Source organism: Porites lutea, chromosome 1 (genome assembly GCF_958299795.1).
Source record: "Porites lutea chromosome 1, jaPorLute2.1, whole genome shotgun sequence".
Classification (NCBI taxonomy): domain Eukaryota; kingdom Metazoa; phylum Cnidaria; class Anthozoa; order Scleractinia; family Poritidae; genus Porites; species Porites lutea.
Window position 1 is genome coordinate 5,942,084 of NC_133201.1, and position 19,551 is coordinate 5,961,634.

Consider the following 19,551-nt stretch of genomic DNA (forward strand, 5'->3'; position numbering starts at 1 on the left):
AAAACTGTTTTTAGCGAAACTAAAGCGCAACAATCAGCAGCCAAAGGTAAAGAAAGTAGTAAAGTAATTGATGGGAATAAAGGGGCAAATGATCGTGACAGTCCTCTTAAGGCTCAGGTACAAACCAAGCGTTACATTCCTGTGCTATCATTTGGACAAAAAGGTGTGTCTGTTGGAATGCTTAAACAGCCCTGGGGGGTGGCAGTGAATGATCGTGATGAAATTGCTGTGACTGAGCTCTGGAACCACAGGATTTCAGTGTTTAGTAGCGACGGTACCCACTTAAGATCGTTTGGTAGGGAGGGTGAGAATAATGGTAAGTTTAATCAACCATCAGGGATCGCTTTTGATAGTCTTGGTAATATAGTAGTTGCAGACGATATCAACCGCAGGGTTCGAGTTTTTGATAGAAATGGTACGTTTCTTCGTACGTTTGGTGAATATGGAACTTTTGCGCACCAGCTTAAAAATCCTGAAGGTTTATCAATAAACGGTAACGGTGATATTATTGTTGCTGATACTGGTAACAAATTAATCAAGATATTCTCTTCTAGTGGGGAGTATTTACGTAAGTTTGGTGGAGCAAGTTCTTTGGTCGAGCCCTATCACTGTATCCAACACGGTCAATATTTTATAGTCTCAGACTGTGTTGATCATTCTATTAAAATGTTTGATCTTCAGGGAAGGTATATTTCTAAATTTGGAAAACAGGGGAACAAGGATGGAGAGTTCAATAAGCCCCGTTATTTGTCAGTTAACAAACAAGGATTGCTAATGGTCTGTGATTCATTCAATCACAGAGTTCAGGTATTTGAACTGAGTGGAAAGTTTGTTACAAAATTTGGAAGTGAAGGTAGCGAGAGAGGAGAGTTTAAGAATCCAGTTTCTACAGCAAATCTAAGTGATGGGAGGATAGTTGTGAGTGATCAGTGTAACCATCGAATCCAGATATTTGACCAAATATGATATGATCTTATTCTTGGAAATGCAATTACTTAAAAGTGTGATCTACTATATTCATCTACAATTACTCATGTTTTCGGAAGAAAAACATTTTTGTCGTAGTTTAGTTTCTTGATTTAACTAGCCTAATACAGTAAAAACCTGCGACTAAAAATCTAGTTTTTAAGAACCTGTTAGGCTAAAATTTGACAGTTAGGCCACCTCTATACAAGAACCTGTTAAGCCTAAAATTTGAAACAGGTTCTTTGGCTAAAATTTATAACGAAAATTCTGAACTCATGGGCAAATAAGATAAGTCATCATTCAGGATCCTCTTTAGAGACATTAGGTGCTTTATCACTCCAAATGCAATTTTAAGTGTATTTACAGTCTTACCTAAGCAACAAGCCGAATACCACAAAATACTCTTAGCTATAATATATTTTTAGTTTTTCTTCAGAAAATAACATCCTATTTTAAAGAACCTACATGGCCTAAATTTGTGCTAATTACCATTTGTGTAAGAACCTGTTTAGGCTAACTTGGGTGGCAAAATGCAGGTTCTTCGGGCAGGGTTTTACTGTAGCATACATCTCTTGTTGTTGCTGATTTCTCTTGGCTGACATTACTCATATTATTATGTACAAACTTAACTCAGGGAAATTGCGGGTCAGTGGCCCGTTTCTCGAAAGTCCCGAGAATGTTTCGGGCCTTAAAACCGGTTTTATGCTTGCTGTGTTGGCATTTAAGATCAAAGTGTCAATAACTTTGAAGATGATACAATGACAGTATCAGTTAACAACGCAAAATTGGCCGGTTTGTGAGCTCGGACTGAACTGTGTTGCTATAAATTCAACAGGTTTTGATTTCAAAATTTTTTTAATCGGACCCAAAAAGTTACCGGGCCTTTCGTGAAACGGGCCGCTAGAGTGTTCAACTGGTAGGTATATGTTACAAGAGGGTTTCTATTTTTAATACATTTTAACTTTTTCAATAGCAAAACGAGCCTCTGGTTCACATTTTTGTACTTAACTGTTTACACAGAAGTAGACCAGTTTCAGGCTTTTGATACTTACTTTTCTAGTAATATTAAATGGTACTTGATACTCTCAATAGCGCACAACGTTCTCCAATGCGTTTTAGTGTGTATCATTTTTTCATCTACTTTTTAAACAATGGACCAGTGTATTTGTTTTTGTAGTTTCTTGTATAATGTGTGCCAATATGTAGAACAATAGACCGCGAAAAATCGCTTAATTTTCTTCAGAGAATCACTAGGATACAAGAGGCGAGTTCCAAGTCGTGAGACGCGAGAATCGAGTGAGATCAGTCTTCTCGGTTGATGTTTTCGCTTCTTGCCTGACGCTCGTGTGCTACATGTGCCATCTCCTTAACTTTTGAAGAAAAGTTAGAAACTGCGGGCAATTTAATACATGACCAAAGAGTTTTAAGAATTGTAGATTCTAAATGTCTCTAGTTTAAGTGTGAAAATTATATTCCATTAGTATTAATACTTTGTATTAATTGTTGTGTTATGTCTATTATGCTATAAATGTGAAAATATAAGCGTGATGATGTAATACATGTAAATTTGTAATAAACTCGCATCCAGGTATTTGACTTGATACAGTCAACTCCCTTGTAAGCGACCACCCTTGGTGCACGACAAAGTGGGGTCCGCTTACGTGACGTGGGTTTTCACGGGAAAAATCAAGAAAATAAGCTCAACGGAACTGATTAACGTAACAGACCTTGTCACGGTTTTCGACGCCATCTTGACGAGTAGGCAAACGCGTGAGAAATTACAGTGTTTGTATGAGAATCTAATGTCGGATAATTTCCGTAAAACGGCTGTTCTGAAAAAAATATCAATTGTCAACTAAAGCTACAGTGCAAAGGATTATCCTAAAACATTTTTGGGGCATATCTGTGCTTAAACTTCTCAAGAGGCTGCTTTAGATTTTCCATATATTTGTCTGTAATTTTCCCGGGACTTTCTTACAGACAAATGTATAGAAAATTTAAAAAAATGGTTCTAGGTCTTCAAGTGAATGTAACGCCCTCAAATTTTTTCAGGAGAATCCTTAGAAGTGAAGCTTTAGTTTACAAGTCTTATTTGTTTCAGAATAGCCGTTCTACGGAAATTATTCGACATTAGATTCTCATACAATCACTGTAATTTTTCACGCGTTTGCCTACTCGTCAAGATGGCGTCGAAAACCGTGACAAGGTCTATTACATGAAGTTATTACCTTACTAGCGAAAACTAGTCAAACAGACAACTGACAATAAAGTTTCTTATCGAATAACCCATAGAACTGTTGAAAAACATTTTGCACCAATGTAACGATCCCCGTTTTTACCCACGGAAAATAAAAGAATATATCGAATTTCTGGTCTATAAAGTTGTCGCGGTAGCGTAAGATCGCTTACGAGAGTCTTTGAAACAGTGTTTGACTGAAACAAAATGGTTATTTACATACAAAAAGGTCGCTTATGTGTTGGCATTTAAGAGCAAAGTGTCAATAACTTTGAAGATAATACAATGGAAGTATCAGTTAACAAAGAAAAATTGACCGGTAGAGTGAGCTCGGACTGAACTGTGCTGCTATGAATTCAACAGGTTTAGATTTCAAAATTTTTTTGGACCCAAAAAGTTACAGGACCTTTCGAGAAACGGGCCGCAGGAGTGTTCAGTGGTAGATGTATTTAACAAGAGGATTTTCATTTTTAATACATTTTAACTTGTTCAATAGCAAAACCAGCCTGTGGTTCACATTTTTGTACTAAACTGCTCAGACAGAAGTAGTCCAGTTTCAGGCTTTTTTACTTACTTTTCTAGTGACATTAAAAGGTAGAAAAGAGCACAAAGTTTCCCCGATACGTGTTACTGTATATCATATTTTCATCTACTTTTTAAACAATGGACCAGTGTATTTGTTTTTGTAGTTTCTTGTATAATGTGTGCCAATATGTAGAACAATAGAGTGGGAGCAATCGTTAAATTTTCTCCAGAGAATCACTAGGGTACAAGCGGCGAGTTGCAAGTCATGAGACGCGAGAATCGAGTCAGATCAGTCTTCTCGGCCGATGTTTTCGCTTCTTGCCTGAGGCTCGTGTGTTACACGTACATGCCATCTCCTTAACTTTTGACTGAAAGTTAGAAACTGTCGGCAATTTAATACATGACAAATGATTTTTAAAAAGTGTAGATTCTGAATGTTTCGAGTTAGTGTGAAAATTATAAGCCACCACCGCCATTGTCAATTGATGTATACTAAGAACTATTTAAAAAATACTTTGTATTAATCCTACTGTGATGGCTATTATGCTATAAATGTGAAAATCTTAGCGTAATGATGCAATACATGAAAATTTGTAATAAACTTCAATACACATTATGAAATTTCCTTGGCTTGTGTCACTTATAAATTTTAACCCCAGTGTCTTACCTGCCCTTACGTTCTTTTACGATATTCTAGAACGAAAAGACGCCTTTCTAGGCTATAAAAACAAGACGTTCAAAAAGTCGAAAAATTGACGTATTTCAGAACGGGTTAACCCATGGTTTTGATCCAAAAATGGCCATTTTTCCAACTTTCTTTTTTTAGGCAATACAGGCCAGGAAATAGAGGAAAATTTCTTTTACGATATTCTGGAACGAAAAAACGCCTTTCTTGGCTATAAACACAAGAAGTTCAAAAAGTCAAAAAGTTGACATTTTTCCAAAGGGGTTAACCCCATGGTTTTGGTCCAAAAATGGCTATTTTTCCAACTTTTTTTTTAGGCAATATAGGCCAGGAAAATGTCTTTTACGATATTCTGGAACGAAAAAACGCCTTTCTAGGCTATAAAAACAAGAAGTTGGAAAAGTCGAAAAATTGAAATTTTTTCAAAGGGGTTAAGCCATGGTTTTGGTCCAAAAATCGCCATTTTTCCAGCTTTTTTTTTACGCAATATAAGCCAGGAAAAAGTCTTTTACAATATTCCAGAACAAAAAAACGCCTTTCTACGCGATAAAAACAAGAAGTTCAAAAAGCCGAAAAATTGACATTTTTCCAAACGGGTTAACACATGGTTATGGTCCAAAAATCGCCATTTTTCGAACTTTCTCTTTTTAGGCAATACAGGCCAGGAAAATGTCTCTTACGATATTCTAGAACAAAAAAACGCCATTCTAGGCTATAAAAACAAGAAGTTCAAAAAGTTTTCCAAAGGGGTTAACCCATGGATTTGGTCCAAAAATGGCCATTATTCCAACTTTTTTTTCAGGCAATACAGGCAAAGAAAATGTCTTTTGCGATATTCTAGAACAAAAAAACTCCTTTCAAGGCTATAAAAACAAGAAGTTCAAAAAGTCGAAAAATTGACATTTTTTCAGAGGCGTTAACCCATAGTTGTGGTCCAAAAATGGCCATTTTTCCAACTTTTTATTTTTGGCAATATAGGCCAGGAAAATGTCTTTTACGATATTCTAGATCGAACACACGCCTTTCTAGGTTATAAAAACAAGAAGTTTAATAAGTCTAAAAATTGACATTTCTCCAAAGGGGTTAACCCATGGTTTTGGTCCAAAAATGGCCATATTTCCAACTTTTCTTTTTTAGGCAAAATACGCAAGAAAAATATCTTTTACTATATTCTAGAAAAAAAACGCCTTTCTAGGCCATAAAAACAAGAAGTTCAAAAAGTCGAAAAATTGACATTTTTCCAAACGGGTTAATCGATAGTTTTCGTCCAAAAATGGGCATTTTTCAAACTTTTTTTTTAGGCAATATAGGCCAGAAAAATGTCTTTTAAGATATCCTAGAACGAAAAAACGCCTTTCTAGACTATAAAAACCTGAAGTTTAAAAACTCGAAAAAATTGATATTTTTCCAAAAGGATTAACCCACGGTTCTGGTCCAAAAATGGCTATTTTAATAAGTTTTGGTCTTTATTCAATACAGGCCAGGAAAATGTCTTTTACGATATTCTAGAACGAAAAAACGCCTTTCTAGGCTATAAAAACAAGAAGTTCAAAAAGTCAAAAAATTGACATTTTTCCAAAGGGGTTAACCCATGGATTTGGTCCAAAAATGGCCATTTTTGCAACTTTTTTTTTAGGCAATATAGCCCGGGAAAATATCTTTGAAGATATTCTATAACAAAAAAAAGCCTTTCTTGGCTTTAAAAACAAGAAGTTTAATAAGTCTAAAAATTGACATTTTTCCAAAGGGGTTAACCAATGGCTTAGGTCCAAAAATAGCCATTATTCCCATTTTTTTTTTTTTTGGTAATATAGGCCAGGAAAATGTCTTTTACGATATTCTAGAAGGAAAAACGCCTTTCTAGGCGATAAAAACAGGAAGTTCAGAAAGTCGAAAAATTGACATTTTTTCAAAGGGGTTAACCCATAGTTTTGGTCTAAAAATGGCTTTTTTTCTAACTTTTTATTTTAGGCAATATAGGCAAGAAAAATGTCTTTTACGATATTCTAGATCGAACACACGTCTTTCTAGGCTATAAAAACAAGAAGTTTAATAAGTCTAAAAATTGACATTTTTCCAAAGGGGTTAACCCATGGATTTGGTCCAAAAATGGCTATTATTCCAACCTTTTTTTTAGGCAATATAGCCCAGGAAAATATCTTTGAAGATATTCTCCAAAAAAAAAGCCTTTCTTGGCTTTAAAAACAAGAAGTTTAATCAGTTTTAAAATTGACATTTTTCCAAGGGGGTTAACCTATGGATTTGGTCCAAAACATGGCCATTATTCAAACATTTTTTTTAGGCAATATAGGCCAGGAAAATGTCTTTTACGATATTCTAGAAGGAAAAAACGACTTTCTAGACTATCAAAAAAAAGAAGTTCAAAAAAACGAAAAAATTGACTTTTTCCAAAAGGGGTACCCCATGGTTTTGGTAAAAAAATGGCAATTTTTCCAAATTTTGTTGTTTATTTAATATAGGCCAGGAAAATGTCGTTTACGATATTCTAGAACGAAGAAAGGCCTTTCTTGGCTTTAAAAACAAGAAGTTCAAACAGTCTAAAAATTGACATTTTTAAAAAGGGGATAACCCATGGTTATGCCGCCAAAAATGGCCATTTTTGCAACTTTTTTTTTAGGCAATATAGGCCAGGAAAATATCTTTGAAGATATTCTACAACGAAAAAACGCCTTTCTTGGCTTTAAAAACAAGAAGTTTAAAAAGTCTAAAAATTAACATTTTTCCAAAGGGGTTAACCCATGGATTTGGTCCAAAAATGGCCATTATTCCAACTTTTTTTTTGGCAATATAGGCCAGGAAAATGTCTTTCACGATATTCTAGAAGGAAAAAACGCAGTTCTAGGCGATAAAAAGAAGAAGGTCAAGAAGTACAAAAATTGACATTTTCCACAGTGGTTAACCCATGGTTTTGGTCCAAAAATGGCCATTTTTCAACTTTGTTTTTTGAGGCAAAATAGGCCACGAAAATGTGTTTTACGACATTCTAAAACGAAAAAACGACTTTTTAGGCTATAAAAACACGAAGTTTAAAAAGTAGAAAAATAGAAATTTTTTCAAAGGGTTCACCCATGGTTTTTAAGCTATGATTTTGGTCCAAAGAGCCCATTTTTCCAACTTTTTTTTTTAAGCAATCTAGGCCAGGAAAATTTCTTTAACGATATCCTAGAACGAAAAAACGCGTTTATAGGCTTTAAAAAATAGAAGTTTCAAAAGTCGAAAAATTGACATTTTTCCAAAGGGGTTAACCCATGGTTTTGGTCCAAAAATGGCCCTTTTTCCAACTTTTTTTTAAAGCAATATAGGCCAGGAAAATGTCTTTTACGTTATTCTAGAACGAAAAAACACCTTTCTACGCTATAAAAACAAGAAGTTCAAAATGCTAAAAAATTAAAAGTTTTTCACAGGGTTAACACTTGGTTTTTAACCCATGGTTTTGGTCCAAATTGGCCATTTTACCAATTTTTTTTTTTAGCCAATCTAGGCCAGAAAAATTTCTTTAACGATATCCTAGAACGAAAAAACGCCTTTCTAGGCTATTAAGACAGGAAGTTCAAATAGTCGAAAAAATTAACATTTTTCCAAAGGGGTTAACCCATGGTTTTGCTCAAAAAATGGCCATTTTTCCAACTTTTTTTTTGGGCAATACAGGTCAGGAAAATGTCTCTTCCAAAATTCTAGAACGAAAAAACGCCATTCTAGGCTATATAAAAAAAGAAGTTTAAAAAGTCGAAAATTAACATTTTTCCAAATGGGTTAACCCATGGTTTTGTTTAAAAAATGGCCATTTTTCCACCTTTTTTTTGTTAGCAATATAGGCCAGGAAAATATCTTTTACGTTATTCTAGAACGAAAGAACGCCTTTCTAGGCCATAAAAACAAGAAGATCAAAAAGTCGAAAAATTGATATTTTTCCAAATGGGTTAACCCATGGTTTTTCTCCAAAAACGGCCGTTTTGCAACTTTTCTTTTTTAGGCAATATAGGCCAGGAAAAAGTCTTTTACGATATTCTAGAACGAAAAAACGCCTTTCTAGGCCATAAAAACAAGAAGATCAAAAAATCGAAAAATTGACATTTTTCCAAAGGGGTTAACCAACGCTTTTTGTCAAAAAATGGCAATTTTACAACCTTTTGTTTTTTATACAATATAGGCCAGGTAAATGGCTTTTACAATATTCTAGAACGAAAAAACGCCTTTCTAGGCTATGAAATCAAGAAGTTCAAAAAGTCGAAAAATTGACATTTTTCCATTTTTCCTATGGTTTTGGTCCAAAAATGGCCATTTTTCCAACCTTTTTTTTTAGGCAACACAGGCCAGGAAAATGTCTCTTACAATATTCTAGAACGAAAAAACGCAATTCTAGGCTATAAAAACAAGAAGTTTAAAACGTCGAAAATTTACATTTTTCCAAAGGGGTTAACCCATGGTTTTGGTCCAAAAATGGCCATTTTTCCAACTTTTTTTTTTAGGCAATGCAGGCAAGGAAAATGTCTTTTACGATATTCTAGATCGAAAAAAACGCCTTTCTAAGCCATAAAAACAAGAAGTTAAAAACTCCGAAAAATTGGCATTTTTCCAAAGGGGTTAACCGATGGTTTTGGTCCAAAAATGGCCATTTTTGCAACTTTACTTTTTTAGGCAATATAGGCTAGGAAAATGTCTTTTACGATATTTATAAATGGAACAAACGACTATCTAGGCTATAAAAACAAGAAGTATAATAAATCTAAAAATTGACATTTTTCCAAAGGGGTTAACCCATGGATTTGGTCCAAAAATGGCCATTTTACGATATCCTAGAAAAAAGAAAACGCCTTTCAAGACTATAAAAACAAGAACATCAAACAATCGAAAAATTGACATTTTTTCAAAGGGGTTAACCCATGGTTTTGGTCCAAAAATGGCTATTTTTGCAACTTTTTGTTTTAGGCAATATAGGCCAGGAAAATGTCTTTTACGATATTTATAGATGGAACAAACGACTATCTAGGCTATAAAAACAAGTAGTTTAATAAATCTAAAAATTGACATTTTTCCAAAGGGGTTAACCCATGGATTTGGTCCAAAAATGGCCATTTTCCCAACTTTTTTTTTTAGGCAATATAGCCCAGGAAAATATCTTTGAAGATATTCTACAACAACAAATAAGCCTTTCTTGGCTTTAAAAACAAGAAGTTTAATAAGTCTAAAAATTGATAGTTTTCCAAAGGGGTTAACCCATGGATTTGGTCCCAAAATGGCAATTATTACAACTTTCTTTTTAAAGCAATATAGGCCTGGAAAATGTCTTTTAAGACATTCTAGAACAAAAAACGCCTTTCTAGGCTATAAAAACAAGAAGTTCAAAATGTCAAAAAATTGAAATTTTTTCAAAGGGTTAACCCTTGGTTTTTAACCCATGGTTTTGGTCCAAATTGGCCATTTTACCATTTTTTTTTTTCACGCAATCTAGGCCAGGAAAATTTCTTTAACGATATCCTAGAACGAAAAAACACTTTTGTAGGCTTTAAAAAAACGAAGTTCAAAAAGTCGAAAAATTGACATTTTTCCAAAGAGGTTATCCCATGGTTTTGGTCCAAAAATGGCCCTTTTTCCAACTTTTCTTTTTTCAGCAATGTATGCCCGGAAAATGTCTTTTTCGACGTTCTAGAACGAAAAAACGCCTTTCTAGGCTACTAAGACAGAATGGTCAAAAAGTCGTAAAAATTAACATTTTTCCAAAGGGGTTAACCCATGGTTCTGGTCCAATAATGGGCATTTTTCCACCTTTTTTTTTTAAGGCAATATATGCCAGGAAAAGTTCTTTTACGATATTCTAGATCGAACAAACGCCTTTCTAGGCTAAAAAAAAAAAGAAGATAAAAAAGTTCAAAAATTGTCTTTTTTCCAAAGGGGTTAAACCATGGTTTTGGTCCAAAAATGGCCATTTTTGCAACTTTTCTTTTTCAGGCAATATAGGCCAGGAAAAAGTCTTTTACGATATTCTAAAACGAAAAAACGCCTTTCTAGGTTATAAAAAGAAGTTAAAAACGCCGAAATATTGACATTTTTCCAGAGGGGTTAACCAACGGTTTTGGTCGAAAATTTTTCAGGGTCTTTTACGATATTCTAGAAGGAAAAAACGCATTTCAAGGCGATAAAAATAAGAAGGACAAAAATTCGAACAATTGACATTTTCCAAAAAGGTTAACCCATGGTTTTGGTCCAAAAATGGCCATTTTTCCAACTTTTTTTTTTAGGCAATATTGGCCAGGAAAATGTCTTTTACTTTGTTCTCAATCAAACAAACGCCTTTCTAGGCTATAAAAACAAGAAGTTTAATAAATCTAAAAATTGACATTTTTCCAAAGGGGTTAACCCATGGATTTGGTCCAACAATGGCCATTATTCCAACTTTTTTTTTTTGGCAATATAAGCCACGAAAATGTCTTTTGCGATATTCTAGAACAAAAAAATTCCCTTCTAGGCTTTAAAATCAAGAAGTTCAAAAAGTCGAAAAATTGACCTTTTTTCAAACAGGTTAACACATGGTTTTGGCCCAAAAATCGCCAGTTTTTGAAATTTCTCTTTTTAGGCAATACAAACCAGGAAAATGTCTCTTACGATATTCTAGAACAAAAAAAACTCCATTCTAGGATATAAAACAAAGAAGTTCAAAAACTCGAACAATTGACATTTTTCCAAAGGAGTTAAGACATGGTTTTGGTCCAAAAATGGCCAGTTTTTCAACCTTTTTTTTTTTAGGCAATACAGGCAAGGAAAATGTCTCTTACAATATTCTAGACCGAAAAAATGCCATTCTAGGCTTTAAAAACAAGAAATTCAAAAAGTCGAAAATTAACATTTTTCCAAAGGGGTTAACCCATGGTTTGGGTCCAAAAATGGCCATTTTTCCAACTTTTTTTTTTTAGGCAATATTGGCCAGGAAAATGTCTTTTACTTTGTTCTCAATCAAACAAACGCCTTTCTAGGCTATAAAAACCAGAAGTTTAATAAATCTAAAAATTAACATTTTTCCAAAGGGGTTAACCCATGGATTTGGTCCAACAATGGCCATTATTCCAACTTTTTTTTTTTTGGCAATATAAGCCACGAAAATGTCTTTTGCGATATTCTAGAACAAAAAAAATTCCCTTCTAGGCTATAAAATCAAGAAGTTCAAAAAGTCGAAAAATTGACCTTTTTTCAAACAGGTTAACACATGGTTTTGGCCCAAAAATCGCCAGTTTTTGAACTTTCTCTTTTTAGGCAATACAAACCAGGAAAATGTCTCTTACGATATTCTAGAACAAAAAAAACTCCATTCTAGGATATAAAAACAAAGAAGTTCAAAAACTCGAACAATTGACATTTTTCCAAAGGAGTTAAGACATGGTTTTGGTCCAAAAATGGCCAGTTTTTCAACCTTTTTTTTTTTAGGAAATACAGGCAAGGAAAATGTCTGTTACAATATTCTAGACCGAAAAAATGCCATTCTAGGCTTTAAAAACAAGAAATTCAAAAAGTCGAAAATTAACATTTTTCCAAAGGGGTTAACCCATGGTTTGGGTCCAAAAATGGCCATTTTTCCAACTTTTTTTTTTTAGGCAATATTGGCCAGGAAAATGTCTTTTACTTTGTTCTCAATCAAACAAACGCCTTTCTAGGCTATAAAAACCAGAAGTTTAATAAATCTAAAAATTGACATTTTTCCAAAGGGGTTAACCCATGGATTTGGTCCAACAATGGCCATTATTCCAACTTTTTTTTTTTGGCAATATAAGCCACGAAAATGTCTTTTGCGATATTCTAGAACAAAAAAAATTCCCTTCTAGGCTATAAAATCAAGAAGTTCAAAAAGTCGAAAAATTGACCTTTTTTCAAACAGGTTAACACATGGTTTTGGCCCAAAAATCGCCAGCTTTTGAACTTTCTCTTTTTAGGCAATACAAACCAGGAAAATGTCTCTTACGATATTCTAGAACAAAAAAAACTCCATTCTAGGATATAAAAACAAAGAAGTTCAAAAACTCGAACAATTGACATTTTTCCAAAGGAGTTAAGACATGGTTTTGGTCCAAAAATGGCCAGTTTTTCAAATGTTTTTTTTTTAGGCAATACAGGCAAGGAAAATGTCTCTTACAATATTCTAGAACGAAAAAATGCCATTCTAGGCTTTAAAAACAAGAAATTCAAAAAGTCGAAAATTAACATTTTTCCAAAGAGGTTAACCCATGTTTTTGGTCCAAAAATGGCCATTTTTCCAACTTTTCTTTTTTACGCAGTATAGGCCAGGAAAATGTCTTTTACGATATTCTAGATCGAAAAAAACGCCTTTCTAGGCTATAAAAACAAGAAGTTCGAAAAAATCGAAAAATTGACATTTTTCCAAAGGTGTTAACCCATGGTTTTGGTCCAAATATGGCCATTTTTCCACCTTTTTTCTGTTAGGCAATATACGCCAGAAAAATGTCTTTTATTTATTCTAGATGGAAAAAACGCCCTTCTAGGCTATAAAAACAAGAAGTTCAAAAACTCGAAAAATTAACATTTTTCTAAAGGGGTTAACTCATGGTTTTGGTCAAAAAATGGCCGTTTTTCGAACTTCTTTTGTTTTAGGCAATATAGGCCAGGAAAATGTGTTTTACGACATTCTAGAACGAAAAAATGCCTTTCCAGGCTATAAAAACAAAAAGTTCAAAAAGTCGAAAAATTAAAATTTTTTCAAAGGGTTCACCCATGGTTTTTAACCCATGGTTTTGGTCCAAAAATGGCCACTTTTCCAACTTTGCTTTTTTAGGCCAAATAGGCCAGGAAAATGTATTTTACAACATTTTAGAAGGAAAAAACGCCTTTCTAGGCGATAAAAACAAGAATTTTAAAAAAGTAGAAAAATTGACATTTTTCCAAAGGTGTTAACCCATGGTTTTGGTCCAAAAATGGCCATTTTTGCAACTTTTTTTTTTTAGGCAATATAAGCCAGGAAAAAGTCTTTTACGATATTCTAAAAGGATAAAACGCCTTTCTAGGCAATAAAAACAAGAAGATTAAAAACCCGAAAAATTGACATTTTTCCAAACGGGTTAACCATGGTTTTCGTCCAAAATAGGCCATTATTCAACCTTTTTTTTTTTTAACAATATAGGCCATGAAAATGTCTTTTACGATATCCTAGAATGCAAAAACGCCTTTCAAGGCTATAACAACAAGAAGATCAAACAATCGAAAAATTGACATTTTTTCAAAGGGTTTAACAAACGGTTTTGGTCAAAAAGGACAATTTTTCCAACTTTTGTTTTTTATTCAATATAGGCCAGGAAAATGTCTCTTACAATATTCTAGAACGAAAAAACGCCATTCTAGCCTATAAAAACAAGAAGTTCAAAAAGTCGAAAATTAACATTTTTCTAAAGGGGTTAACCCATGGTTTTGGTCCAAAAATGGCCACTTTTCCAACTTTGCTTTTTTAGGCCAAATAGGCCAGGAAAATGTGTTTTACAACATTTTAGAAGGAAAAAACGCCTTTCTAGGCGATAAAAACAAGAAGGACAAAAGTTCGAACAATTGACATTTTCCAAAGAGGTTAACCCATTGTTTTGGTCCAAAAATGGCCATTTTTCCTACTTTTTTTTGTTAGGCAATATAGGCCAGGAAAATGTCTTTTACTATGTTCTAGATCGAACAAACGCCTTTCTAGGCTATTAAAACAAGAAGTTTAATAAATCTAAGAATTGACATTTTACCAAAGGGGTTAACCCATGGATTTGGTCCAAAAATGGCCATTATTCCAACTTTTTTTTTAGGCAATATAGGCCACGAAAATGTCTTTTGCGATATTCTAGAACAAAAAAACTCCTTTCTAGGCTATAAAATCAAGAAGCTCAAAAAGTCGAAACATTGACATTTTCTCAAAGGGGTTAACCCATGGTTATGGTCCAAAAATGGCCATTTTTCCAACCTTTTATTTTAGAACGAAAAAACGCTTTTTTAGGCTTTAAAAAATAGAAGTTCAAAAAGTCGAAAAGTTGACATTTTTCCAAAGTGGTTAGCCCATGATTTTTGTCCAAACATGGCCATTTTTCCAACTTTTTTTCTTTTAAGCAATATAGGCCCGGAAAATGTCCCTTACGAAGTTTTAGAACGGAAAACGCCTTTCTAGGCTACTAAAACAAGAAGTTCAAAACGTCGGAAAAATTAACATCTTTCCAAAGGGTTTAACCCATGGTTTTGGTCCAAAAATGGTCATTTTTTCAACTTTTTTTTTTTAGGCAATATAAGCCAGGAAAAAGTCTTTTACGATATTCTAAAACGAAAAAACGCCTTTCTAGGCCATAAAAACAAGAAGATCAAAAACCCGAAAAATTGACATTTTCCCATTTTTTTCTTTTAGGCAATTTAGCCCATGAAAATGTCTTTTACGATATCCTAGAACGAAAACACGGCTGTTAAAGCTTTAAAAAAAAGACGTTTAAAAAGTCGAAAAATGGACATTTTTCCAAACGGGTTAACCCATGGTTTTCGTCCAAAAAAGGCCATTATTCAAACTTTTTTTTTTTTTTAACAATATAGGCCATGAAAATGTCTTTTACGATATCCTAGAACGAAAAAACGCCTTTCAAGGCAATAAAAACAAGAAGATCAAAAAATCGAAAAATTGACATTTTTTCAAAGGGGTTAACCAACGGTTTTGGTCAAAAATGGCAATTTTTCCAACTTTTGTTTTTTATTCAATATAGGCCAGGAAAATGTCTCTTACAATATTCTAGAACGAAAAAAAACCCCATTCTAGCCTATAAAAACAAGAAGTTCAAAAAGTCGAAAATTAACATTTTTCTAAAAGGGTTAACCCATGGTTTTGGTCCAAAAATGGCCAGTTTTCCAAGTTTTTCTTTTAAGCAATACAGGCCAGGAAAATATCTCTTACAATATTCTAGAACGTTGAAACGCCATTCTAGGCTATAAAAACAAGAAATTCAAGAAGCCGAAAACTATAACTTTTACATTTTTTACCTATGGTTTTGGTCAAAAAATGGCCATTTTTCAAATTTTTTTTTTTTACGCAATATAGGGCAGGAAAATGTGTTTACGATATTCTAGATCGAACAAACGCCTTTCTAGGCTATGAAAACAACAAGTTCGAAAAAGTCGAAAAATTGACATTTTTCCAAAGGTGTTAACCCCCCATGGTTTTGGTCAAAAAATGGCCATTTTTCCACCTTTTTTTTGTTAGGCAATATAGGCCAGAAAAATGTCTTTTACGTTTTTCTAGATCGAAAAAACGCCCTTCTAGGCTATAAAAACAAGAAGTTCAAAAAGGCGAAAATTTGAAATTTTTCCAAAGGGGTCACCCATGGTTTTTAACACATGGTTTTGGTCCAAAAATGGCCATTTTTCCAACTTCGCTTTTTTGGGCAAAATAGGTCAGGAAAATGTGTTTTTCGACATTCTAGAACGAAAAAACGCCCTTCTAGGCTATAAAAACAAGAAGTTCAAAAAGTCGAAAAATTGAAATTTTTTCAAAGGGTTCACCCATGGTTCTTAACCCATGGTTTTGGTCCAAATTGGCCATTTTTCCAACTTTTTTTTTAGGCAATATAGGCCAGGAAAAATTTCTTTAACGATATCCTAGAACGATAAAACGCTTTTTTAGGCTTTAAAAAATAGAAGTTCAAAAAGGCGAAAAATATTTTGCCAAAGCGGTTATCCCATGGTTTTGGTCAAAAACTGGCCATTTTTCCAACTCTTTTTTTTAGACAATATCTACCAGGAAAATATCTTTAAAGATATTCTAGAACGAAAAAACGCCCTTTTAGGCTATAAAAACGAGAAGTTCAAAAAGTCGAAAAATTGAGTTTTGCCCAAAGGGGTTAACCCGTGGTTTTGGTCTAAAAATGGCATTTTTCCAACTTTTTTTTTTAGTTAATATAGGCCAGGAAAATGTCTTTTACGATATTCTAGAACGAAGAAACGCCTTTCTAAGCTATAAAAACAAGAAGTTCAAAGAGTTGAAAAATTGACATTTGTCCAAAAGGGTTAACCCATGGTTTTGATCTAGAAGTGGCAATTTTTCAAAACTTTTTTTTTTTAGGCCAGGAAAATGTCTTTTACGATATTCTAGAACGAAAAAACGCCTTTCTAGGCTATAAAAACAAGAAGTTTAAAAAGTGGAAAAATTGACATTTTTCCAAAGGGGTTAATCCATGGTTTTGGTCAAAAAATGGCCATTATTCCAACTTTTTTTTTTTAGGGAATATAGGCCAAGAAAATGTGTTTTAATAAATTCTAGAACGAAAAAACGCCTTTCTAGGCTACTTAAACAAGAAGTTCAAAAAGTCGAAAAATTAACATTTTTCCAAAGGGGTTAACCCATGGCTTTGGTCCAAAAATGGCCATTTCTCCAACTTTTTTTTTAGGCTATAAAGACCAGGAAAATGCCTTTTACGGTATTCTAGAACGACAAAACGCCTTTCTGGGCTATAAAAACATGAAATTCAAAAAGTCGAAAAATTGACATTTTCGCAAAGGGGTTAATCCAGGTTTTGGTCCAAGAATGGGCATTTTCTCTAATTTTTTTTTAGGCAATATAGGCCAGGAAAATGTCTTTTAAGATATTCTAGAACGAAAAAACGCCTTTTTAGGCTTTAAAAAAAAGAAGTTTAAAAAGTCGGAAGATTGACATTTTTCCAGAGGGGTTAACCCACGGTTTTGGTCCAAAAATGGCCATTTTTCCAACTTTTGTTTTTTAGGCAATATAGGCCAGGAAAACGCCTTTTTAGCCTATAAAAACAAGAAGTTCATAAAGTTGAAAAATTGACATTTTTCCAAAGTGGTTAAAAAAGGCGACGGCTGAAAAAAGGTCACTGTAAAAGTGAATTCGCGCTGCTTTAAACCTTATCGCGCTTATTCTATCTTTTTCAGTTCGTCAAATGTTGGCAGTTTTCTCTTGAGTTGAATTCTAGAAAGACTGTATTGAAGTTCAAGAAAAGAAAAATAGAGTAGTTGTCTTGTGTTCACATTCTCCTATGCTTGTGCAGAATTGTTGTTTTGCCAATCTAAACCTTGAACTCTTTTTTGACGTTGACGTTGACTTCGCAGTCGTCTTTGCTTAAGCTTGCTAATCGGTGTCTGTGTCCCCCTCTGTATATCAATTTGCCCCACCCATCCCCCCCCCTTTTCGCAAACTCCTGTTGATACAATTTGTTACAGGCTCTAGAAGTATTAGGGCTAGAGAAACATGGCTGCAAATGTATAATTATTACAGTAACTTTTTTTCCCTCAGCCAACGCTTCCCAAGCCGCAGGTAATGATTCATGGCAATAAAACTAAGTTGATTATTCCGACTAAGACTTTAAAATGATCCTTAAATATCAAGTGCCCGAGGCCGTGAAATACTGGTCCATATCTCTTAAGTTCACCAAAGATGTCAGTGCTCGTGATTTTAATATCGATAAGGCGTAAATGGGTTCTCAGAAAGAACCGACAAGTGACAGCTTTTGTTTGGGACCACGACCTTACAACAGGAAACTGAAAGCTAAATATGTTCTGCGACTTGAGTTCAATTGTCATAAGGCCAAACTTTATGAAGCTGCGTCTAACGCGTTCTTTGTGTTTCATCCTAATTCAACCAATTCAACTAAGACTTCGATCTACCAAAGCCTGGCCAGCGGTTCCACAGGAGAGCGCAGTCGCAAAGCTCATTCAGCAGTGGCTACCGAACAACTGGGGTTCTATCTACAGGTTATCAATTCTGTCCGTGGTGGTTGGAAAATCGCTGTCAAATTCTCCAAACCGGTGGCAGAAATCTCCAGCATAAATAAAGCAAGATTCGAGGGCAGGTCCCAAGATAGGCGCACTTTCCAAATCAAGAATGTCTCAGGCCAGATCCAGAATGCTAATTTGAAGCAATGCGAAAGAATTAACATCGAGTTTGCTGGAAAACTGGTGTCCTCACCTGCAAACAAAAAATTGGTGTCCTCGTCTGCAAACAAGCCGCTATCCGCTTTTGTGTTGTTTGAACGAAAGGAGCCCGAATACGCTGAGATCAATCCCCCAAGGGGCTTGTCCGACATTTTCCCAACTTGGGGTGAATTGCTTGATAACCGATCACATCTAAATCCTAAAACAATAGTGCTTAGTAATGAGGTAAACTTAATAGGTGAAAACTGACTGCAAATAAAATGTGATTTATGCTACCTAGGGATTATTTAACCGGTTTTCTCAACAATCAACCTCATCCCCAGGGCTTTTCTCATAGAAATGGAAGGGAGAGCCGTGGCGCCGAGGTTGCTTAAATGTTTCTGTAGGTAGGTAAAGGCCCAAACGGATAGAGCTTATCCCGGTTTGCTTTGCATGAAGCATGCCTAGGAGTATTGCCACTCCCCGCCTGGACTGCGCGGGATGCTAATCCACCGAAGAATAATAAACGTTAAATTTATTTTCTGGCTCCCCGCTTCATCGTGCGTGATGGCTTCTCCCCAGCCCCTTCTTAAAAATATAAAATACACTGGCATGCATGGATGCACTGGTACAGTAATATGGCCTATACAGGGGTTTAGCCAGCCCATAGGCCTGTAGACCCGGGCCTATAACATTCTACCGCTTAGAGTGAGCTAAATGTGTTCGTGAGGTTAGTGCGTACTTACCATCGTCATCAACACCTTCATTTCACTACACTAACCAGACACAACAAAAGCTAATTTCCAGGCGGGGCGTAGACAAATATGCATTACAAACAAACTGAGGCAGTATTCACAAAAGTTACTACATTGTATACAACATAGCTAGTTTTACAATATAAGTATGTTGGTGGGAGTTTTGAAGGGTAATTAGTATAAGTTTAAAATATATATGTACAAACAATTAATGAATGAGGCTGAGTATCTTATGAAGAATTATGAAGATCGAGGAGGGTGTTATCGCCCGAGACGGATAACACCCTCCGAGATCTCCATAATTCTTCATATGATACGAAAGCCGAATTCAATAATTGTTTTATTATTAATTCAAAATAATTCCTAGTTTAAAAACATGGCTAAAACATGCTTACCTCCATCGATCCATCGATGTTAAGTTCATCTTCGATAGTGCACGTTTAGGTTTGTCCAGCTCCGCAAATATTCTCCAAATAGCTGATGTCGCC

The 19,551-nt window shown here is 34.6% G+C and overlaps 1 pseudogene; it reads left to right on the forward strand.

The window, feature by feature from the left end:
- Positions 1–1,724: 1,724 nt before the first annotated feature.
- Positions 1,725–18,525, forward strand: LOC140937369 (uncharacterized; annotated as a pseudogene).
- The last annotated feature ends 1,026 nt before the right edge of the window (positions 18,526–19,551 follow it).